The following is a 26,781-nucleotide window of genomic DNA, read 5'->3' on the forward strand; positions in this document are numbered from 1 at the left end:
ATCTGGAAGGTTAGCAACGCTGATTTCAAGAACATACATGAAATGCAATAATAGCGCTCGGAATAGGCATACATAAAAAGTTTAAAAGTGGCAATATGATAATATATGTCTAAAATTGAAGCTAAGTTCATCTAAAATTTTAAGATGAGTATATAAGGTATAAATTAGGTAATGTCCAAAATAGATTACGGTTTTTGTTCAGTTGATATAATTTGGTCATCTGATGAAACACACTGGAATGTCGCATGCATGCATACTTGCAGGCGTTTTTCATGGATCTGATGATATTCGCTTGCATTAAATGAAATTATTGATTATTACTGATATACACATCCAATAAGCGAAAAAATGCATAATTCACAAGTCAACTCTTAAAACATTATAATATGGCCGTCTTTTTAAGAAACCATTGAATAGATATTGAGATAACGCCCCTGTCCATATTATATTCACATGAAGGTGTCCAAAATGTATATTTGATGTCCAAAACGTATAACAGAGAGGTCGCTAAAAACGCTATTTTGACAGTTAAGGCCCAAGTCAGTGGAGGATCTGGAATCAACCGACAATTTGAAATTTATGGAATGAACATCTTTACCGAAATGAACTAATCACTACCACATGCGCAAGGGAATATTTCTCTACCGGAAAAAGTATTGTTATCCTCCACATGAGAAAATGCGATAATATTATGAATGTTTATCCACAATATTTAAAAATCTACCAGTACCACTTAGCTTTAAAAATAATAAACTTTTCGTTATTTATAATCCCTCTATATAGCAATCCAAGTCACCATGCATGATATGGTTTATCATATAAAGAATGCACATATAGGATAATGCCACTTCATAATTGCATTACAAGGATTCAAATATCCCGTCAAAAATATTCAGTAAATAATTCGATTGCAAATTGCCAACGAATACAAAATTGATGCACGACCACCACAGTTCAATACCAACTTCCAGAGACAGAGAGATCTCGCTGTCCTCCGGGTATGAACTCCCACTATATGCAATATTATCACAAGGGAATAGATGTCAACAATATATAAAATTATGTTTGCTAAAACCTGATAAGGAAGTGTTGTTATGTTCCATGTTTATCTGAAAATGATGAGTAAACTACCTATCTAACTGATGCTTTACTGAAATAAATTTGACTGCTCCAATTGCAATATTGAAATTATATGAAAATTCGCATGCCCACCCTAGCCGTTGAAGAAATGAACCGTTACTCTTTGAACGTGGCAAAGGATGGCATTACCATGGATGGTGGGTGCGCTCGTAAGACATGCAGTTGTTTGCCCCAAGATTATTTGGTTTTCTAATATGAAAGCATACATTTTTTTATATACCAATGAATTGCTGAGAAAATTTGCAATCTATTGGTGCTAATTATAAGGCTGAAAAATAAAATTCATAGCATACTTTTTCAATTTCCATTTCATGCGCAAATGATTTCCGCTGCAACAGCAGCGGACCGTGGGAAGTAGGAATACGAAAAACCGACCAACAAGCGATAAATGAAATGTGTTCATCTAACTGTGAGTCATTTTACTAATGATGTAGGATGGGTGATCTGTTGATATTGATATTGGTATCACGTGTTGATTACTTCGAGCCTCGAATTCTTGGATCAATTTTAATTTTAAACCGAATTATCGATGGCAATATGAAATTTCTGACAAATATTTTAATGAGATGAGGATTTTTACGAAAATTCTGAGAAATATAAGAATGCGATAAGTATCTCGTAAACAACATTCGAATAAGACTGAATTTCTTAAATAAATACGGTATCATGCATGAATGATACGAGTGTTTTCTAAATAACTCTCGACTATTTGAATGCTCTCTGGAATCTTCAACATATTTTCGAATATCTGCGAATTTCAAACTTTTTCAATAAGATAAGAATATAAGAAAATTTCTGAATAATAGGAGATAAACATCTCGAAAGTAATATTTGCATATAAAGAAGTGTTTCAAAAGAAATTCTGACGAGAATGGGATAGATATTTTCTCAATATAATTTCAAATGATATGAGTGTCAGAAAATTTCTTAATAATATATGAATAAGATGAGTATCTCATGAATGACAATTGAGTAATATGCTTTTTACAGGAATTCCGCTAAATATATGACTAAGATGAGTAATTTTTTAATTACTCCGGAATACTCGAATAATTTATGAAATACTTTGAACAGTCACGAATTATCGATGCCATCATGCCAATCGAGAATTTCTGACAAATATTTTAATGAGATGAGGATTCCAGAATATTTCTGAAAAATATATAAATGTGATGGGAATCTGTAAATGATATTAAAATTATAGAAAGGTTTCTTGAAGAAATTCTGAGAAATGTGTAAATGCGCTGAGTATGTTTTCAGTAACTTCTAAATTCTTGAGTGTTTTGTGGAATTCTTCAAATTATTCTGAATACTTGATGGTGATTGAGAATTTCAGGCATATATTTGAATAGAATAATAGACAATTTCTGAAAAAAAATTTGGAGTATTTCGTCAGCGATATTTGCATAAAAGGAGTGTTTTAAAAGAAATTTTTGAAGAAAGCATGAATGAGATAGGTAGAGTATTTTTATAAATCAATTCTAAATAAGACGAGAATACTAGAAAATATCCATATAATATATGATTAAAATGAACATCTCGTGAATGATATTCAAACAATATAAGTGTTAAATAACTTCCGCTAAATGTATGACTGCAATGAGAAACTTTAAATTGACTCCGCAATATTTTAGTAATTTATGAAAACTTTGAATATTTCCGAATACTCGATGCCTATTTAGTAGGTCTGATAAATATTTTAATAAGATGAGGAATCCAGATAATTTCAGAAAAAAATATATGAGTGAAGGGGCCTAGATAGCCGTAGCGGTAAACGCGCAGCTATTCAGCAAGACCAAGCTGAGGGTCGTGGGTTCGAATCCCACCGGTCGAGGATCTTTTCGGGTCGGAAATTTTCTTGACTTCCCAGGACATCAAGTATCTTCGTACCTGCCACACGATATACGCATGCAAAAATGGTCATTGGCATAGTAAGCTCTCAGTTAATAACTGTGGAAGTGCTCATTAGAACACTAAGCTGAGAAGCAGGCTCTGTGGGAACGTAACGCCATAAAGAAGAAGAATATGAGTGAAAATTCTCGTGAATGTTATTTATATACGATGAAATTCTGATGAATGTATGAATGAGATGAATATTTTTTATTGACTGTAATATATGAAATATAATAAAATTTGTTGAAAAATCCGGTCTTGATAGCAATTGAGAATTTCTAACAAGCATTTGAATAAGATGAGGATTCCAATATCTGAATAACATATAAATGAAATGCGTGTCTCGTTATTTGAGTTACATAATGGTTTCCTAAAGAAATCCTGAAAAATACATGAATGAGATGAGAATTTTATCAATGACTCTGGAATACTTGAGTGTTTTATGAAATTCTTTCAAGTGTTTCGAATACTTGATGCCATTTGAGAAATTCTGACATATGTTTGAATGATATTAGGACATTATAAAACTTCTTTGTTATGCATAAAAAAAGTGTTTGACAAGAAGTTTTGAAGAATGCATGCATGAGATAAGTATTTTTTGTTTCATTTAATTTAAAAAAAATCTAGAAAATGTATTGATACTATAATAAAATTAATATCTCGTGAATGATATTCAAACAATATAAGTACTTTTTTTTAGAATTTCCGCTAAATATGACTGAGACGAGAATCTTTTCATATTTTTGAATACCTGGGCAGTTTTTGAAAATTTTCTGAATAAGACTATGACATTAGATAATTTCTAATAAGAATTTCGTGAGTAATATTTGCACACGGGAAGTGTTATTAAAGAAATTCTGAAGCATGTATGAATTAGATAAATATTTTTTTAGTTTAAATTAAATTGAACCGAGGATACTAGAAAGTCTCTGATATATGTATATGATAAAAATATCGTAAATGACATTTGAACAATATAAGTGGTTTTTTAAAGAATTTCCGCTAAAATATATGACTAGGATGAGAATCTTTAAAATGACTCCGGAATATTTGAGTAATTTATTAAATGCTTTGAATATTTCCGAATACTCGATGCTAATTGAGAGCTTCTGACAAATATTTAATAAGATGAGGATTCAAGAAAATTTTAGAAAGAAAAAAAAATAAATGAGTTGAGTATCTCGTGAATGATATTCATATACGATAGGTGTATCTGGTTGAAATACTAATGAATGTATGAATGATTTAAGTATTTTTAAATTACTTTAATATAAGAAATATTATGAAATTCTTTGAAAAATCCGAATTATAGTTAGCAATTGGAAATTTCTGACAACTATTTGAATGAGATAAGGATTCCAAAAAAATATTTCTAATATATAAAAAAATGAGACAGAGACGAGCCTACCAACGACTGAAAGCCTTTTTAATAAAGAAAGATAATGAAAGTCGAAATGAGGTTTCCACCTTATAAATTATATTTGAATTATATAATGATTTCTCATAGAAATTCTGAAAATTGTATGAATAATGAGTGTTTTTCATTGACTTCGGAATACTTGAGTGTTTAGTGCAATTCATTGAATTATTCTTTTTATTTGATGGCAATTGATAAATTCATGCTTTGAATAAGATTAGGATTTTAGAAAATATCTGAAAAAATTGGAGATAAGTGTGAGTGATATTTGCATAAAATAAGTGTTTTAAAACAAATTCTGCAGAATGCATGAATAGGACAACTTTTACCTTAATTCAATTTCAAATAATACGGGGATACTACAAAACATTTTAATAATATATTGATAAGATGAGTGAATGACATTTAAATAACATAAATACTTTTTTTAAAGTAATTCCACTGAACGTATAACTGAGATTAGTAATGATTCCGCAATATTTAAGTAAATTATTAATTACTGTGAATATTTCCAAATATGCCTGACGCCAATTGAGAACTTCTGAAAAATATTTGAATGAGATGAGGATGAAAGAAAATTTTAGAAAATTATTATTGAGATAAGTATCTCGTGAATGTTATTTGAAGAGTTTCTAAAAGAGAATATGACAAATGTATGGATGCGATTATTTTTTTAAGACTATGCAATGCTTAAAATGTTATGGAACTTTTTGAAAAATCTAAATTCTCGATGACAGTTGCGAATTTATGACAAATATTTGAATGAGTTGAGGATTCCAAATAATATTTCAATGAAACGTGTATTTTGTAAATGACATTTGAGTGATATAATTGTTACTAAACGAAATGAGATGCAATATGTTTCAACGACTCCGAAATACTTGAGTATTTCATGGATTTTTTTTCAAATTTCGTACAATTTTTAGCAATTGAGACATTAGAACATATATTTGTATGAATAAGTATTGTCTTTATTCAATTTTATATAAGACGAGAACACTAGAAATAAATTTTCGATACATGTTCGATTTCTCAATAGCCTAAAGTTTTCGGAATTTTTAAAAGTACTCCATAAAACACTCAAATATTCCGGAATCATTGAAAAATGATTCATCTCATGCATACATTTTTCAGAATTTATTTAAGATACCTAAGACTTTAAGATACCATTATATGTTGGATATACAGTATTGGGAATAAAAAAGTAAACAAATGCCAATTTTCAAAATGGTCATGTTTGGAGGTATATAGCTCTATAACGTGAATTTAGCAGCTAATAACGTGAATTTAGCATTTTCATTGGATTTTGAGATTAGTAAACACATGCTCAAAAAATTTAGACGGATTAAAATTGAAAATAAAAAAGTAAACAACAACAAGGTCTTATAACTTAGGAATGAAAACAAATATGATTTTTTTTACCAAATTAGGTTTGTAATCTGGCACAGTCCTTACACAAAAAAAAAACTATGGGATGATTTTGTTATATATATCTGTTTTAAGTTGTTTACTTTTTTATTTCCATTTTAAAACCGTCTGGAACTTTAAGACATGTGTATAAAAAATGTTAAAATCCAACAAAAGTAGTAAATTCACTTTATGTTTAGTTCACCACCACAATTTCATGCCATTCGGATCATTGCACACCGAACTACCGGCCTTCATAACAATTGACGTCTTATTTAAAATTGAATTGAAAAAAAAAATACTTATCTCATTTATCTATTCTTCAGAATTTATTTTAAAACATTTCATTTATTCAAATATCAGTTATGCTCAATTGCGATCAAGTATTCAGAATAATTTAAAGAATTCCACAAAACACTCAAGTATTTCGAAGTTACTGCAAATATACTCAGTGCATTTATATATTTCTCAGAATTTCTTCAAGAAAATTTTACATAATTTTAATATCATTTACAGTTTCCCATCATATTTATATATTTTTCAGAAATATCTTGGAATCCTCATCTCATTAAAATATTTGTCAGAAATTCTCGATTGCCATCATGCCATCGATAATTGGAAACTATTTGAATTTAATTTATGAATTTCGAGCATATATATTACTCAATTGTCATTTATATTACTCAATTGTCATTCATGAGATACTCATCTTATTCATATATTATTAGAACATTTTCTGACACTCATATCATTTGAAATTATATTGAGAAAATATCTATCTCATTCTCGTCAGAATTTCTTTTGAAACACTTCTTTATATGCAAATATTACTTTCGAGATGTTTATCTCCTATTATTCAGAAATTTTCTTATATCCTTATTGAAAAGTTGTCAGAATCTTTGAAATTCCCAGGTATTTGAAATTATGCGGAAGCTTCCAGAGAGCATTCAAATAGTCGAGAGTTATTTAGAAAACACTCGTATCATTCATGCATGATACCGTATTCATTTTAAAAATTCTGTCTAAGTCGAATGTTGTTTACGAGATACTTATCGCATTCTTATATTTCTCAGAATTTCGTAAAAATCCTTTCTCGTCTTATATAACATTGAATTAAGACAATACTTATTCATACAAATATATGTTCTAATGTCTCAATTGCTAAAAATTGTACGAAATTTGAAAAAAAAAATCCATGAAATACTCAAGTATTTCGGAGTCGTTGAAACATATTGCATCTCATTCATACATTCTTTAGAATTTCGTTTAGTAACAATTATATCACTCAAATGTCATTAACAAAATACACATTTCATTGAAATATTATTTGGAATCCTCAACTCATTCAAAATTTGTCATAAATTCGCAATTGCCATCGAGAATTTAGATTTTTCAAAAAGTTCCATAACATTTTAAGCATTGCATAGTCTTAAAAAAATAATCGCATCCATACATTTGTCATATTCTCTTTTAGAAACTCTTCAAATAACATTCACGAGATACTTATCTCAATAATAATTTTCTAAAATTTTCTTTCATCCTCATCTCATTCAAATATTTTTCAGAAGTTCTCAATTGGCGTCAGGCATATTTGGAAATATTCACAGTTATTAATAATTTACTTAAATTTTGCGGAATCATTACTAATCTCAGTTATACGTTCAGCGGAATTACTTTAAAAAAAGTATTTATGTTATTTAAATGTCATTCACTCATCTTATAAATATATTTTTAAAATGTTTTGTAGTATCCCCGTATTTTATGAAATTAAATTAAGGTAAAAGTTGTCCTATTCATGCATTCTGCAGAATTTGTTTGAAATCACTTATTTTATGCAAATATCACTCACATTTATCTCCAATTTTTTCAGATATTTTCTAGAATCCTAATCTTATTCAAAACATGAATTTCTCAATTGCCATCAAGTATTTAGAATAATTCAATGAATTGCACTAAACACTCAAGTATTCCGAAGTCAATGAAAAACATTCATAATTCATACAATTTTCAGAATTTCTATGAGAAATCATTATATAATTCAAATGTAATTTATAAGGTGGAAACCTCATTTCGACTTTCATTATCTATCTTTATTAAAAGACTTTCAGTCGTTGGTAGGCTCGTCTCTGTCTCATTTTTTTATGTATCAGAAATGTTTTGGAATCCTTATCTCATTCAAATAGTTGTCAGAAAATTTCAATTGCTATCGATAATTCCGATTTTTTAAAGAATTCCATAATGTTTCTTTTATTAAAGTAATTTAAAAATACTTAAATCATTCATACATTCATTAGTATTTCAACCAGATATACCAATCGTATATGAATATCATTCACGAGATGCTCAACTCATTTTTTTTGCTTTCTAAAATTTTCTTGAATCCTCATCTTATTTAATATTTGTCAGAAACACTCAATTAGCATCGAGTATTCGGAAATATTCAAAGCATTTAATAAATTACTCAAATATTCCGGAGTCATTTTAAAGATTCTCATCCCAGTCATATATTTTAGCGGAAATTCTTTAAAAAACCACTTATATTGTTCAAATGTCATTTACGAGATTTTTCTTTAAAAACACTTCCCGTATGCAAATATTACTTACGAAATGCTTATCTCCTATTTTTCAGAAATTATCTAATAGCTTAGTCTTATTCAGAAAATATTCAAAACTATGCGAAAGATTCCAGAGAGCATTGAAATATTCAAGAGTTATTTAGAATATGTTCTTATTTAATTCAGAAATTCTATCTCAATCAAATGCAATTTACGAAATTCTCATATTATTCTTACATTTCTCAATAATATTTAAATGTCACAAATTTTCAATTGCCATCTGAAATTTTAATTTTTTTTTAAAGAATTCCAGAACATTTTAAATATTTAAGTCAATTCAAAATTTCATTCAGAAACCCTTATCGTATATAAGTATCATTCTCGAGAAACTGATCTCATTTATATATCTTGTTTTCTAAAATTTTCTAGAATCCTCATCTCATTAAAATATTTGCCAGAAGTTCTCAATTGGCATCAAAAATTTAGAAATATTCAAAGTTTTCATAAATTACTGTAATATTCTGGAGTCATTTAAAAGATTCTCGTCTCAGTCGTATTTAGCGGAGATTCTAAAAAAAGTACTTATATGCTACTTGTTTTTAATTATGAATCGTGGTTTACGGCTAACCAGCCGAGTGGAAGTTTAACAACTACCGAAAAGCTAAACATTACATATAATTTGCAATTGGATTAGATGGACAAATTGATGTGAAGATTTACGAAAAAGTTACACGTCTTCTTATTTTGTTCGAATATGATTCACGAGATATTAATTGTATTCATATAGTATCAATACATTTTCTAGAATTATTTTTAAATTAAATGAAACAAAAAATACTTATCTCATGAATGAATTCTTCAAAACTTCTTGTCAAACACTTCTTTTATGCATAAAATAGAAGTTTTATAATATCCTAATATCATTCAAACATATGTCAGAATTTCTCAATTGGCATCAAGTATTCGGAACACTTGAAAGAATTTCATAAAACACCCAAGTTTCCAGAGTCATTGATAAAATTCTCATCTCATTCATGTATTTTTCAGGATTTCTTTACGAAACCATTATTTAATTCATATAACAAGGCACGCATTTCATATATATGTAATTCAGATATATTTTGGAATCCTCATCTTATTCAAATGCTTGTTAGAAATTCTCAATTGCTATCAAGATCGGATTTTTCAACAAATATCATTACATTTCAATTAAATATTACAGTCAATTAAAAATACTCATCTCATTCAAACATTCATCAGAATTTCATCAAGAAACCCTTATCTTATATAAATAACATTCTCGAGAAATTTCAATCATATATTTTTTTCTGAAATTATCTGGAATCCCCATCTTATTAAAATATTTAACAGAAGTACTCAATAGGCATGGAGTATTCGGAAATATTCAAAGTTTCCATAAATTACTAAAATATTGCGGAGTCAATTTAAAGATTCTCATTTCAGTCACACATTCAGCGGAAGTTATTTAACACTTATATTGTTTGAATATCATTCACGAGATGTTCATGTTATTCATATATTATGTGGATATTTTCTAGTATCCTCGTCTTTTTAGAATTGATTTATAAAAATACTCTAATTATCTCATTCATGCTTTCTTCAAAAATTTCTTTTAAAACACTCCTTTTATGCAAATATCGCTGACGAGATACTCCATTTTTTTTCAGAAATTGTCTAATATTCTATTCAAATATATGCCAGAAATTCTCAATCACCATCAAGTATTCAGAATAATTTGAAGAATTCCACAAAACACTCAAGAATTTAGAAGTTACTGAAAAAAATACTCAGCGCATTTACACAATTCTCAAAATTTCTTCAAGAAACCTTTTTATAATTTTAATATCATTTACAGATTCCCATCACATTTATATATTTTTCAGAAATATTTTGGAATCCTCTTCTCATCAAAATATTTGTCAGAAATTCTCGATTAGCATGATGGCATCGATAATTCGTGACTGATCAAAGTATTTCATAAATTATTCGAGTATTCCGGAGTAATTAAAAATTACTCATCTTAGTCATATATTTAGCGGAATTCCTGTAAAAAGCATATTACTCAATTGTCATTTATGAGATACTCATCTTATTCATATATTATTAAGAAATTTTCTGACACTCATATCATTTGAAATTATATTGAGAAAATATCTATCCCATTCTCGTCAGAATTTCTTTTGAAACACTTCTTTATATGCAAATATTACTTTCGAGATGTTTATCTCCTATTATTCAGAAATTTTCTTATATTCTTATCTTATTGAAAAAGTTGTCAGAATCTTTGAAATTCGCAGATATTCGAAAATATGCGGAAGATTCCAGAGAGCATTCAAATAGTCGAGAGTTATTTAGAAAACACTCGTATCATTCATGCATGATACCGTATTTATTTTAGAAATTCAGTGTTATTCGAATGTTGTTTACGAGATACTTATCGCATTCTTATATTTCTCAGAATTTTCGTAAAAATCCTCATCTCATTAAAATATTTGTCAGAAATTTTATATTGCCATCGATAATTCGGATTTTTTCCAAAGAACTCCATAATATTTTAAATATTGAAGTTAAATAAAAATACTCATCCTATTCATACATTTATCAAAATTTCATTCAGAAACCATAAATGAATATTATTCACGAGAAACTCATTTCATTTAAATATTTTGTTATACTTATTTTTTTTCAAAATCCTCATCGCATTAAAATATTTGCCAGAAGTTCTCAAATAACATCGAATATTCAGAAATATTCAAAATTTTCATAAATAACTGAATTATTCCGGAGTCATTCAAAATATTCTCATCTCAGTCAAACATCCAGCGGTAATTCTTAAAAAAGGAGCATATATTGTTTAAATAATTTATTTAATTATATTCATATAATATTGAGACGTCTTATTTAAAATTGCATTAAAAAAATACTTATCTCAATCATGCATACTTCAGAATTTCTTTTAAAAACATTCCTTTTATGCAAATATCACTGACGAGATACTCTATTTTTTCAGAAATTTTCTAATATTCTAATCTTATTCAAATATAAGTCAGAAATTCTCAATCGCCATCAAATATTCAGAATAATTTAAAGAATTCCACAAAACACAAGTATTTCTAAATTGCTGAAAAAATGCGAATGTTTCGAGAGAGCATTCAAATATTCGAGAGTTTACTAGAAAATACTCATTTCGTTTATACATTGAACCGTTTTTTTTAGAAACCCTTATTTCATTTGAATGTAATGTATTACTCAAAATTTTGGTAAAGCTCCTCATCTCATTCAAATATTTGTCTGGAATGCCCATTTGTCATCAGGTATTTGGAAATATTCAAATTATTCCAAAAAAATCTCAAATATTATTAGGATTTTTTTTTAAATAAACCTACATGTCATACAAATAGTGTTCTTGTCATAGCTTTGTTTGTTTTCAACTCGATGTATTTCAAAATATTGTACACTTTATCAAAGACTTTTTAAGCAATCATCTTTTAATATTGCAGCCTTTTTCAGTATCTACCAGTAATTGGAAAATATTCAACAAATTCCCAAATAATCACATTCAAATTGTCTGTCCAAAGTTCTCAGCCACAAACAATTAGAATATTTTCAATGAATTTCGAGCATCCCACTTAGAAAGCCTTGAGATACAAATATTTACTTGGAATTTCCAATGCCAATTGTAATTTGAAATATTTAATTCAAGATCAGTTGCATCGTGTACTTAGTACATTCCGCACAAGCACGCTCGCTTGATACATACAGCACGAGCATGTTGATCGCCAGGAGCAAGCTAAGAACCGACCGCTCTGAAATTAAAAATGACTTATAACGTATTATTTACTAATTTAGAAAACTTTAATCCCCCAATATATTTCTTTCAACAAAATTAAGAAGATTTGTTCAGAACCATTTGCAGATAAAATTAAAATTGATCCAAGAATTCGAGGCTCGAAGTAATCAACACGTGATACCAATATCAATATCAACAGATCACCCATCCTACATCATTAGTAAAATGACTCACAGTTAGATGAACACATTTCATTTATCGCTTGTTGGTCGGTTTTTCGTATTCCTACTTCCCACGGTCCGCTGTTGCAGCGGAAATCATTTGCGCATGAAATGGAAATTGAAAAAGTATGCTATGAATTTTATTTTTCAGCCTTATAATTAGCACCAATAGATTGCAAATTTTCTCAGCAATTCATTGGTATATAAAAAAATGTATGCTTTCATATTAGAAAACCAAATAATCTTGGGGCAAACAACTGCATGTCTTACGAGCGCACCCACCATCCATGGTAATGCCATCCTTTGCCACGTTCAAAGAGTAACGGTTCATTTCTTCAACGGCTAGGGTGGGCATGCGAATTTTCATATAATTTCAATATTGCAATTGGAGCAGTCAAATTTATTTCAGAAAAGCATCAGTTAGATAGGTAGTTTACTCATCATTTTCAAACAACCATGGAACATAACAACACCTCCTTATCAGGTTTTAGCAAACATAATTTTATATATTGTTGACATCTGTTCCCTCATGCAAATCATAATTAGTGTGGAAGCGTCAAATCAATTCTAACTCGCGCAAAAGTTTTATCAAGTTGTTGTATATTTCTTTCACTGCTGAACTGGGAATAAAAGATCTCGCACTTTTATTACCAGTTCAGCTTCGAATCATGGTGGTGTCTTCAGATCATTTATTCTTTGGACTGCGATGAATAATCCCGCTGAAGTAACTGACTCGATTTGATGCCATCGCGCACTTTCATTAGCGTTCCCGCACTTGTTAAAACTTTTGCGATAGTCCAGTAGTTAAATAAGTATCATTATGAACTTTCACCATGAAAATGTACTTATCCAAGAAACAAAATATCTCTATCATCAAAACTCATCAACCACCAGAAAGTTTCCCATTAGCTGCAACGTGGATTACTCCTAGAATTCATTTTGCCCACTTGGATGAACTAAGCCTGATTCATCGATCGTTGCATGGCTATCGTTGGCAATTTGATGGCTAATTTTATTAGAAAAATTATGATTTTTAAATCGCGTTTAAAAGACATTCCCGTATTCCTGCCTAATTTTATTGGAAATATTTTTTTACAGGAATAATCCTTGAGGAAATATCTATCGATGGATGTTTTCCAATTTTCTAAATATGCCCCCAAACAGCTTCTATCAGATGAAATAGCAAGCAATGTTTCGGCATTTCATTTACCACTCAAAAGACATTCCAGCTAAATCTAATAACTTTATGAACATGGTTTCTTCACAAGAAATAATCTCCTTTTAATTTCGAAGAGACAAGTGAGTTTAGAATTTTGAAAAAAGTGGTCAAATTTGTTAAAATTGCGATCAAAGTTGCCCGCGCGCATTTCAGACGCGCCACTGACTTGGGCCTTAATGCTACAGTTTGTAAGCTTTTCTCCCCAAAAACTTTAAGTACAATGAGACATTAAGCATATAAGTATCATAACGTAATAAAATATTAATATCTAAGGCAGTTAATCGATCGCCGTTTCTAGACATATCCTTAACCTGTCCAAAATACATAATTTACCCTAGTTATTATAGAACTTGAATGTGGTCTTAAATTTTGCTTAGCGAAAAGCAGATTCACAAACTGGGACCATTTTTGTAATCTAAATCAGAAATTTCCATATAACGTTAAACGCCTAGAGGTATGCATTGCCCTATAAAGGTTACGTAATTCGTCCAATTTTGTTCGATTTATACCCCATTATCAAATTTACCCCAAAACAGAAAGCCGACTTTCGATTATGTAAAAAATCAGAGGAGGTTGTGTACAAGACACGACCGCATGACGTTAACTACGCCAAGTGATTTTCTGCATTTGAATTTTAGTCGATTTTCATAGTTGCAGCCTTCCTTTAGTTCAAACTCTAACATAACATCGTGACGGTCGCAACATTTTAGATTTTTAATTGACAACCAGTATATTGCCGTAAGATGTAGTTAACATCAAAAGAAGAATGAGCGAATAAGCTGAAAATGGTCTGCTTTTATAGTGCGCTTCCCAACCCAAAATAATCGTGGAAGACAATATGAACGAGTTTGGTTGCGTAAGAAAGGGGTCGAAATTTTCCCAATTTTCGACAGTCTATCGTCAAAAATCAAAAGTTTTCTCCATTCGAGTAAAATGTTGTATACATTTGCGACCGATTGGTGGGAAAATATTGAAGATCTACCGATAAATGGCTGAGTTATTACCATTCAAAATCTTACATAATTTCGAGACGGTCGCAACATTTTAGATTTTCAATTGACACCCAGTATATTGCCGTAAGACGTATTTAACGTCAAAAAAAATTAGGATTTTCCCTTGTTTAAGCTTGTTAAAAGATCTTAACTTCAATCAATTCGTGGAACAAAACGCTCACCCTTTACGGCTAAAACAGACTGAGTTTTAATTCTACGAACGTAATTCCACGCCGAACCTACGAGCAAATTGGAACCTTGCAAATGCTCATTTTTACTATCAGCATGTATGGTAATTTGCCACTACGGTTGAAGCTTGTTTTACACGTATTCAGGTGTTCAGTTAAAAAAATGAGAATGATTTCAATATCTTTCTGTAATTAAAGTTAAGAGCTCACTTATCGGTTGGTATTTGGAAAGGTAATCGTTATTTGTTGTTTTAAGAAGTGAAAATTGTAATTTTCGGTTGAACTTCCATTGCACGTAACAAAATGGATATACAATCTCATTAGATTTTTGTGTAAGGGCGTTTCTAGGCCTCTTATGAGGATGCTTTGAGGTGTATTATTTTTTTCAGAAAAGCTTTGAAATTATTTTTGACCCAGAGTGGGGCAAAAGTTCGAGCCACATATTATCTCGCGGAAAAAACTGAAAATTGCTCAAAACCCACATATTATTTTTATATTATGCGTAATATGCTTGATCGTGCAAAAAAGTCACTCAAATTTCACGTTTGCACATAGTTTTGCGAAAAAAACTGCTATTTCTTTGAGTATATCACAATTAACTCTGTTTTAGGAAATTTTTTAATGAAAATTTAGTGCGTATTTTTCTGCAAGCATAAGCTTATGACTGATGTAAAGTATGCCTGTCATAAAAGTACCAATATTTTGTATTTTGTATTTTTAATTTTTTGTTTTCTTGTTCCATCGATGAGACAAAAGTTCGTTTAAGACAATAAATTCTAAAATTGTTATAATAACAAATGGATAAATATCTTGTCTTATGTTAGTGTAGCAAAAGTTTAGCCAGTATGTTGAAGGTTCAAGGGCATTGGAGTAGAAACAGGGAAGGCAGGAGGGCCAGGTCTCCTCCATAATCATCCAGAATTCTTCCTGAAGGACAACCATTCTCTATATCTTCTTTTTATCCACAAATTGATTCCGGAATATGTTTCTGGATTCAACTTTAAAAAAAAAACTTTTCAAAGGATCAAAATTTTCCATCGCAATTCCTACAGAAAAAAACATTAATTTAAACAGATCTTTTTTAGAGATATTTCACTGAAAGTTCTATTATAAATTTCTCTATGAATTCATTAAAAAAATTTCGCAAATATTCTATAACATTATTTATTTATTATTTCCGGTAGTTCACCAAATTTTTGCAGAAATATTACCACAATGTATTACAAATGGCATCTGGAAGTTACGCTTAAAATCCCCGGATTATACGAGAATTATCTATGAATAGTGTCTTCTCTTGCCTTCGAATGTTCAGAAAAAAAATTGTTGAAAACCCCAGGAATACTTTTGCATCCGAAATTAACATAGTGGTAAAGTAATCAATGGTGAAACATTAAGCAAAAGGACTCAGGAGGGGACAGTGATTTATGAGAATATTCATAAGTAAATTTGCAAGGATCTACCTTAAAACATTTCTTTAGAAACAGTTTTTGTGCAATTCCTTTAGGCTTCTGATAGAATTTGGGGGAATCCAGAAATAATCCAGAAATCAAGGAAATAATTCTGTTAGATTTCAAAGATAATTTATAAAGAAGATTCTGATGGAACTTTTTGATAACTTTAGTTTTCCTTAAAGTGGTTTTAATTATCCTCTGGAGAAGAGAATAATCGCTTATCTTTTGTTTCGTTGACCATCTTTTTCTAAGCTGCTAAAAAAGACACGGACAACGTCTTCAGCCATTTAGCTTCACAGACTGTAACTTGACACTAGTCAACGGACAAGCATGCTCCAGTGGTACAGCCGAGAAACATTCCGAAAACGAACATTGACGAAAAGTTTAAATGGCTGAAGCGGGAATCGAACCCACATCCCATGACACGATGTGATTACTGCCTGACGACACTTACCGCTCGGCCATAAAGCCAACGCGTTAGATACAAATACTGAAGAAATCAAGAATAAATATCCTGGTATGAATTGGCAAACTTCATTTGTTTATTTTTTTAAATTTTGGCCAGCTTTGAGCTACTGTGCAACACTCGGTGGCACAATCGGATTACGTTTCTGACGAAAAGTTTTCCAGACCTCACACTTCTTGGATCGATGCGGCATAATGCTTGGTAACACAGATCAAACGGCCACGAAGGTCACAAATTCAATGAATGAGTTACAAAAGTTAAAAAAAAATCTCTGTTAATTTACTTAAGTGAATCTTTGGTAATTTTTAGGAAGAATCTTAGGACGACATCCCAGGGAAATGTTGCGATTTTTTCAAGCAATACTGGAATAATATTCGAGATACTTCTGAAAGACTTGTTAAAGAAATCTGATGAAAAACTTTATGAAAAAATTTCTAAGGCAACGCTGGAAAACTGTTAGGGAGTTCTCTGAATAATTTATGGAAATAATCCTTGGCGAGTGAACTTGCACACAATTTTGGTGAAACTCCTAGAATTTCTTGTACGTTTTCTTGGAAAAATATTCCGTTATTCCAGAAAATCCTAAACAAACTAATAATGAAAAACTGGAAGATATTTTAAACTAACAATTGGAAAGATACGCTAGAGATCTTCCAGGAGAAATGTTTAAAAGATTTTCTCTGACGGAATTCTTCAAAAGATTTTTGAATTTGATCGAGGAATTTTCTGGTAAGATCAGAAAGCAAAACTTCAGGAAAAATCTGTTGAATACTAACTACTAATCGGGAATGATGTTCCGTGGGAATCCCAGGAGGAAATCGGTGAAAATTGGTTGAGCAGATTTTGGAGAAAGCTATGAAAAAGTACGGAAATAATTCATGAAGTAATCCCCGTGGGAATTCTGACAGGGATCTCTTAAAAGCACATGGTTGAATATTTGGAAAGTTCGTGGAAGAATCACAAAGGATTTTCCTCGTGAGTTCTTAGAAAGAATACTGGAAGGATTTTTTACTGAATTAAACAAAGAATGAACATTATCTGTAGTGGAAATGGAAATTTACAAATATGACTCGTGTGCAGCGATATGAGATAAAATCACAAACAAATGAAATCAATACATATCTATGCAAACTATAAAACTTGAAAATTGCGATTATTGCGACTAACATTACTTTTGTAAAACAAGAATTTGTTAGCAAAAATGCAAAAATGGTCAATGGTAAATAAAGCTCTCAGATAACAGTGGAACTGCTCATGAGAACACTGGGCTGAGAGGTAGATTATGTCCCAGTAGGAATGTAACGCCAGGAAGAATAAGATGTTGAGGGTTCGCTGTGTGGTATTTCTTTTCATCGGTTTAAGTTTTTCTAGCAGTACCGTAATTTCGGGTGAAATTGATCATTTTTCACGGTTTTTCTAGTCTGTTTTCCATAATGTTAACAATTGCAAACAACTAAATACAGGAAAACAAGTACGAAGGTGAGCCTCATTGATTTATGTATTGAAATTTTCTAACAAACGTTATTTTAGTGTTAACAAATATCTCTAAAATAAAAAATCAAAGGATCCCATTTCGGGTGAAATTGATCACTTGTCAACGCCATTGTTGTTAGTTTTCAAAACAACTCTACATGATAAATTTGAGCTCCCTGAATCCGAATATGCTTGTCAAATTATTAGCAATGCAATATTTATATAAATAACGAATAGTTAAATTTCAAAAAATACGCGGAAAACGCCTAAATGTATGCAATTTCCTAAGGAATTCAATGATATCTAACAGAAATTCAATTATTTCAACCATATGAGCTAATTGGTACGAATTTTGGTGATGAAATCTGGTTTGGGGATATATCTCAAGCATCCTCACAAACTTTCAGGTTTATACCATGTTCAAATCCTTACTTAAAAATAGAAGTTTATAGGTGTTTGTCAATACTGTACCGTGCATGATTTTGAAATATTACATTATTTTCATAGTAATAAACATTCTTTAACGCAAAAAACTTCACAACACACAATTCGACAACAGTTACGACAAACAACGTTCATTTATTGCCGGTTACATTGATAATTGTGCTCCATTAGGAGTAAATAAAATCGTGTGATACGATGATCAATTTCACCCTTCTGATCAATTACACCCGATTTTACGGTATTGATTATTCCACTAAGGTCGAAATTTTGATCCACCTTACTCTACCACCTACTCTGTTGAGAAGCTACCAGGCAAAAGAAAGTTGAGTACAAAGTATTATCAACTAAATGAACAACACCTTGACATAAAAACAATAGAAGTACCGTACACCCCGGTAATGTTAACGATACCTTATGCAAACCATCATTGTTCATTTTTAATTTATACTTCCAATCTACGAACAGCAGAAACACTGGTTTCCTTATAAAATTTTCTGTTTTGATTCTGTGTTTTCTTTTGCCTTATATCGTTCCATGCATGAGCTAAAAGACGTTTGGACCATTTTTGATTTGATCAGTTTGCAAAAAAGCGGGAGGCAAAACAAAAAGTGTTTAGATTAAAAATGGTTAAAGCAATGGGGGTGCCCGTTGGTATTGTGCTAGAGCAATTTTTCCTTAGGGGAAGGTGTATTTAACCTTAGAAGGCATATTATATAGGAGATATTTTACCCCACATAAGAATAAAATTGCAGATAAGCACTCAGTTTTGGATTTATTGACACCAGAAAAATGTAAATTGGCTGTTTCTACAATTTGATAAAACCATTTTTAAGAATAAAATAATAACAATACAGGTCGGCTCGATTATCTGGAGTATCGATTCTTTTTTCACTCCGGATAATCGAATCCTCCGGATAATCGAATCACTAAGAAAAATAATAATAATGTTCTGACTTCTAAATTCTCCCTTAAAATGGGCGTTATGCCCCACATTCTCCTAGTAGTGACAATCGAGAGCGCGTGGGTCACCGCCTTCGGTATCGATCCTAGTGGGTCTCCACCAACCCAAGCGGATACATGTTTTCCGTTTGGGGGGTTCACATGACGACCATCAACGTTCGCCCCACGGATGCGTTCATTCACAAAACTTTGAGCTCAACGAAGGCCGACAAGGGGGCCAAGGTTGTTCTTCCCGCAACGCAGTTGAGTGGGAAGGAGGGGGGGGGGTTAATATGACAATATGGTCGCCGCAGTCAGCGTTAGGGTGAGTGGTTTGGTTATGTAATGTCATACACACAATTCTTGTGTGCTAGAATCATTTGACTTGTTTCTGGAATCAGTCGCCGCCGCGATGGGACTGTGTGCGTGCATGTGCTGGAATGTTGGGGAAATGGGGGGAACGAGGATGAGAGAAATTTGTTCGGGTGGACGATTCCCACCACGATGGGTTTCTCTTTGGATTCAAATTCCAATATGGTGGTTTTGGAACACATACACATACGCGACCAATTGGGGAGAGGAGTTGAGTTGAATGGAAGAGTGTATGAGAATTTAGTGGGGAGCCCATTGGGGCAGGTAGAATATTGGCGAAATCGACGCCATTTTGTTTTTCCATTAGGTTTAGCTGGAAAAATATTTTGAAAGTTATGTAAAATTTCAAATAGTTTAAATATTTTGTCAACAAACAGTTTAAAATTGTCGGCCAATTGCCTTCCTACGATTTTTTTTTCTGAAATTTATCGATTGTCTTTATAAGACGAATTAAAATCCGAAAAATTTCTGAATGGATATGTCAATGTCGTCAGTTTAATTGAATTACATCTCCTTCTACGTTATTTCTCCCTCCTAATGCTTAGACAAAGACAAATTGTGGTGAAGATTGAATTAGGTCTAATTACATAATTGACTCGTTGACGTTTATTGAGTTGAACGAGGCGACCTCTTTCTTTGGTTTGAAGCTCCTTCTTTGGATGGATGGAAAGGATGTAACTTAAGATTTTGTAATAGGAGGAAGTAGGTCTGCCAAATTGAGGACAAAAGCGGCACCTACCTGTATCGGGAATGGAAACTCCGGTCAACCGATTGGAAAGGAATCCACGGATGTTGGTAACGACCTTTTGGGGTGAATTGGTGGCCCCAAAAAGTGAGCTGCCTAGCTTCGAGAACAGGGCGGATGATTCACCCGCACCGTTTCCCTCGGATGACGACGCCACTGTCCCTGCTTATTGAGGGCTTGCCCTTACAAAGCCTAGAATATATCCACGGGTGTCTCGAATCGTTAGCCACTTAGAACACTTTTTCTCACTTCCAGAATTCCAATCAAGATTAAAGACCTTCTTAGATTGTGTTTTTCTTCCACTGCTTCAGAAGTTACTAGTTTTCACTTCAGAATTCTAAAATTCTTAAATCGATTTTATACGATTTTTTTTTTCACCATAAACTAGTACCGAGTGTGAACTTTCAATCAGAAATTTTCCTGGCAGATATTTAACACGTTTGAATTGAAACTTTTCACTAGAATACTATTAGATAACCGAAAACTGCTTCAACAAAAACGAAAAAATCACAATTTGTAACACTTTTTTGCCAGCCTTTCTCTGTTCTGGCTTAATAGGTGGTGTGAGTGAGGAAAAATCCTCAATTGACGCTGCAGCCGCACGACGACGAGAGGACCGTTCGACCTGGTCGCAGCAAACGTGAAAACATTCTAGCCAGGTGCTTGGAATTCTTGAGCTCACTAACCCCCCAAAATCGTCCTGAATCGGGAGAGGACCAACCAAGAGAGAAAGAGTGCCAAACGTTATCCTTGCCAAATTCACCAAATCGAAACTCTCACTGGTGCCCCGCATAGTCCCGACGACCCTTTTTTCCCCCAGTAACGAGCCGGTTTGGTGCGCATGCCTTCTGTTCCATGGCAGCCTGATTGGTCCTTGCCATCGTGACGTCACAGTATCGGCAAACCCATTAAATATTAACGACCCCCATCGGTGACCAGCCGCCGAATGAATCGAGCGGTGCAGCTTTTATATCGCAAAAGTCCCATAAACCCTCGGTAAACGTTTCTCTGAAAAGTCCATCTACCATCGATCAAGCATTTTTTCTTCTAGAAAAGTTTTCCCTCATGAACCATCGCAACCCACACTTTCGAATCTCCCCATCATCACATCACCCATGACTTGGTGACAGAAGGGTTTCCCCAACTCCCACCCAAAAACTTCTTGTGAGAAGAGAGCTGGAATCCAAAAATGGCGTTTCATTTTCCACATACCATCACACACATTAAAAGCAGCCTCTTTCCCATAATAGATGAGTAGGACGGTTCCCGAGGAGGAATTCCATCCCCACGAGTGCGCACGTTTCCCCCACCACCCAGCAAAAGCTGTGTTTTTGTTTCGACCATAAATCGCACTTCCACACAGCTCACGGAAGGTCGTTTCTATTTTTTGTCGGGCGCCTTTATCGGTTGGGAAAATGTGCGCCTTGTCTGTCTTTTAAATTTGTTCTGCTATCGTGACTTTGAAAGCCCAAAGTGACGACGACGGGGCACGTCATAACTAAAGATATTATCTGAACCATCTGAACCTATAGCCGAGAAAATTCGTGTGCGGATCCGTATTGGATCTTTATTAATGCTGAAATGTCCTGGCCCGAATCATAAAGATTCTAAAATCGATTTTTGAGACATTTTCTTCAGAAATTAGTAAGGAGTTGCAGGATGTGTCCACATAGTATCCGTACAAACTTTGAAGGCATGCATCTATGTGATCAAGCTAAACAAATTAAGCATATTATATTCAAAAGCAGACAATTTGATTCATTTCTGATTTAAAATATTTGAAAAACCAAGCTAAATGTGTTGAGTTGGCCCGTTTTTAAACCGTATAGGCCTGAGTGAAAGAAAAATAACTAAAATTCTCACCGCTCATTTCGATTATTTTTTTGTCTGTATACTCGTACACATAACTAGTTTCTAGAAGTGGCAAAAGGCTCTCGGGAATGTTCCTGTGGCCGTAGTAATTCCGGTGGGTCTCTGGGTCAGGTCGGGTGAAAAGAGTGCTTTGATTTTGTGCCCATGTAGATAAGCATCAAGGCGCCGGTAGGCACGTGGTGATCACAAAGTCCTTTGATCGATTCCAGGTTGCCGCGAAAACAATTTTTTTGACATAAAAAATGCACCAAGACGAAAAGTAATGTATCAGACAAACTTTGCGCCGTATCCTTTCGGTGTCTTCAGCGCATTTGGTCCTTATCACACAATGAACAAGTGCCCCAAAAACACCAAGATGCTATGGCTCATAGATTTTCTGCTACATCACTTTGTGTCTTGGTGCATTTTTTATGTCAAATTTCAACCTATATGTAACTTTTGAATCAATAGTTTTCACACAACTTTTACAATAGTTTTTGAAAATTGAGGAAATTTGTAGTTCGTCACAGAAAAAATGAAAAGAATCAATTGAGAAACGGTGGAGATATAGCTCTCTGAAGTTGACCATTTTGTATGGAAAAACGGCTTTGGTGCATTTTATATGTCCGATACTGTATTTTGTTTGATGAAATTTGTGGCTGTGCTCTTCTGCAAACTTTTAGAAAATGTTATTTTGAACAACTTTGTCGAAGACACTTTTGATCTAACTCTTCATTTGAGCTAAGTAAATTGATTTTGAAAGTTTTAACTTAGGGTGGACCCAAAAAATCAGTTATTTTGGTCTAACTTTTTTTTCAGTTTTACGTGAATATGGTCTTCAGAAGAGTTGCAGAGGAAGTAAAAATACACATTTTTGCTGAACATCGCAATTTTGTAATTCTTGTGATTTTACAAGTGGCAATCGAAAGGCCATACGATAGGCAACTTTTGCTGCAAAAACTGTGAGAACGTATTTTTTGTAAATTGAGAAAATATAATACAAAAATACAGTTAAACCTCCATGAGTCGAAGTTCCATTACTTGATATCGACACATGGAACCATACTAAAAATCAAATTTCATGGTTACTATGATGGTCCCCTCATACAGCTTTCTATAGCATTGCTGTTCCATGACTCGATATTTCCATGAGTCGATGGTCCCTTCAATATCGACTCATGGAGGGTTGACTGTACACTTAAAAAATTCAAAATTCACCTGTAACTTACAAGATTTAAAAGTTATCGGCGTGCTACCTTCAGCAAAGTTGTAGGTTTTAGCCAGATCTACTTTTTTCATATCGAACCTCATGGAGAAATGTGAAACAAAAAATATAGAACTAATAATACTTTTTACTATTAGTTAACACAAAATTATTCAATTAGTAGCAATATTATTGTACTTTTAATCTATAAATAATTTTCCAAACCTTCACACTTTTTGATAACCTTGGCTTTTTTAAATAATGTTAGATTATTCCACCATTTCCACAGTTCTGTACCCCAGGACACTATTGTCCTGTCAGTCACAATAATAACAGTCACAATGACGAACCATTTAAAGTTTCTTAAGTTACATTTGCACCATTTTACATTTTGAATTATATCACTGAGTACTAATAAAATAATAATAAACTCATAATAGCAAGTATATGAAAGTGACTACTGACATTAAGTTAGTATTTAATGTTTTATAGTAATAAATATAAGGTGATCTACATATGAATCGTATCATAATTTTTTCATATTTTGTTTCACATTTTTTCTGAAAAGTGGTGTATGGAAAAATTGAAGATATACATAGGAGAAGATATAGTTAAAGTCTGCAACTTTGCTGAAGACAGCACGCCGTTAACTTTAAAGTCTTGTGAGGTACAAGCGCATTTCGAATTTTTTAAGTGTATTTTTAAGTGATTTTTTTTCAATTTACAAAAATTAGGTTCTCACAGTTTTTGCAGCAAAATTTGCCTATTGTATGGCCTTTCTAATGCCACTTAAAGAAAAAAATTATCGAACCAACTCCATTAGTTATGGGCATCTGAAAATCTCATAGTTTTTCACTTAAATTTGCTTATAACTTCAAAATCACAAGAATTACAAACTTGCGATGTTCAGCAAAAATGTGTATTTTCACTTTCTCTGCAACTCTTCTGAAGACCATATTCACGTAAAACTGAAAATAAAAAAGTTAGATCAAAATAACTGATTTTTTGGGTCCACCCTACGTTAAAACTTTCAAAATCAATTTACTTAGCTAAAAAGAAGAGTTAGATCAAAAGTGTCTTCGACAAAGTTGTTCAAAATAACATTTTCTAAAAGTTTGCAGAAGAGCGCAGCCACAAATTTCATCAAACAAATAAGTTTGAGTCAAAATTTCAACTTAAGTAAGGGCCACCCTATACAATTATTATTATTATTATTATTATCTTTATTAACGAGATTTGCAGCCCGAGGCTGGCTCATCTCGACTATACAACTTTTTTTTTTAAAAGATGCAAAACTCAATTACGAATAACTTCTTTGAAGACATCGAACGTCTAAAATCGACGAGAACAGAGAAAACACTTTTTTCCGGCTAAATTGTCAATTCGGTCCATTGTGCAATGTTTTACAAAATTGTTGCTGAAAAATAATTTACAAAAGAAAAACTACTATTATTTTGAGCGATTTCACCTGGTGTTCAACTTTTTAGCCGGTAGTGTGAAAACTTTCAAATTTAGTGATAATGAAATTGAGTATATTTGTAGTTCACTGCCAAAATTTCAAGCGGATTGCTCATTTGGAAACAAAGTTACAGCATGGCAAAGTTGAGCATTTTGTATGTAAATCGGCTTTCACTACTATTATTCTGAACACAACTGTATGTATTTCGATAGTCCATTTGCCTGAGTGTATCGATCGCAAATTCCTTGGATCGATTCCAGGTTGCCGCGAAAACAATTTTTGTTTTCAAATTTTGGTTTCATAAGTGAAAGTTATGAATTACATCCCGATTTACTGTGTTGAATTTTCATAAGGGGCTCCTATGTATTTCGATAGTTCATTTGCCTGAGTGTAGGGCTCAATTGGCTTGTCAGATGAATCGTGCCCAGATATAGGGGCTCCGTGATAGGGGCCCAGATAGCCGTAGTGGTAAACGCGCAGCTATTCAGCAAGACCAAGCTGAGGGTCGTGGGTTCGAATCCCACCGGTCGAGGATCTTTTCGGGTTGGAAATTTTCTCGACTTCCTAGGGCATAAAGTATCTTCGTACCTACCACACGATATACGCATACAAAAATGGTCATTGGCATTGTAAGCTCTCAGTTGATAACTGTGGAAGTGCTCATAAGAACTCTAAGCTGAGAAGCAGGCTCTGTCCCAGTGGGGACGTAACGTCATAAAGAAGAAGATGGATCGTGCCCAGGACATCCAGTCTACTGTCAATCGCTGCAGTTGATATAGCGCATGTCCAAGGTGTGAGTGTGAATAAGGGGCGGATTCATAAAAAAAAACAACATCAAATCGACAATGAACAAGGTCATAAATGTTGCAACGATACTTGTTTTTAAACTACATATTAAGACAAGTTCTACAAAGTTTTTAGATCAATATAATAAGAAGATCGTTTAACTATTTGTTTCTGTTTGTTCATACTGTTTTTAGACGCGCTTAAAGTTCTTTAATATGACTTTCATTTTTTTACAATGTTTTTAGGCGTGTTATTTTGGTTATATACGAAGTCGAGTCTAGTACACGACACTGAAGACGGCCTTACAGATGAGGTCGAAATACGCGTATCTGTCAAAGGATACAAACTCTAGTGGAATTAAATGGTATAGTACTAAATTCGGTTTTTTCATCTTCTTCTACTAAACAGCTCGAAGATTTATTATCAAAATAAAACATGCTTCTACATTAATGACGAGATATCGATGATACATGTATTGCTCTGTAATGAAATGGAATCATTTTGAAAAAAAATTAAATACTCCAAATTGGGCATAAATGCTCGTCTCCTGCTTAAAAACTTATGGTTTTTCGAAAATGAGCTCATGTATTTTTCTGTAAATATGTATTTCTTAGCATTACATTTATAATTGAAGGACGACCGGATTTCTTTTTCAATTTTTTAGTGGCCCAAAACTGAACGAGCTATCTATATTGGATATTATTAAATCCGTTTACAAAATACCCTCTATTTTGGTTACTTCAAACAG

General features: G+C 32.4%; 2 protein-coding genes across 2 annotated transcripts in view; both read right to left on the reverse strand.

Moving 5' to 3' along the window:
- Nucleotides 1-20,844, reverse strand: part of LOC5573378 (choline O-acetyltransferase) — a 173,805-nt gene extending 152,961 nt beyond the window's left edge. Inside the window, exon 1 of the mRNA XM_021857310.1 lies at nt 20,728-20,844. The gene's annotated coding sequence lies outside the window, so the exon portion shown is untranslated. The remainder of the gene's footprint in view (nt 1-20,727) is intronic.
- LOC5573369 (vesicular acetylcholine transporter) overlaps nt 1-20,853 on the reverse strand; it is a 96,882-nt gene extending 76,029 nt beyond the window's left edge. Inside the window, exon 1 of the mRNA XM_021857309.1 lies at nt 20,728-20,853. The gene's annotated coding sequence lies outside the window, so the exon portion shown is untranslated. The remainder of the gene's footprint in view (nt 1-20,727) is intronic.
- Nucleotides 20,854-26,781: the final 5,928 nt, after the last annotated feature.

The sequence above is a fragment of the Aedes aegypti genome, chromosome 1 (genome assembly GCF_002204515.2).
Source record: "Aedes aegypti strain LVP_AGWG chromosome 1, AaegL5.0 Primary Assembly, whole genome shotgun sequence".
In the NCBI taxonomy this organism is placed as follows: Eukaryota; Metazoa; Arthropoda; class Insecta; order Diptera; family Culicidae; genus Aedes; species Aedes aegypti.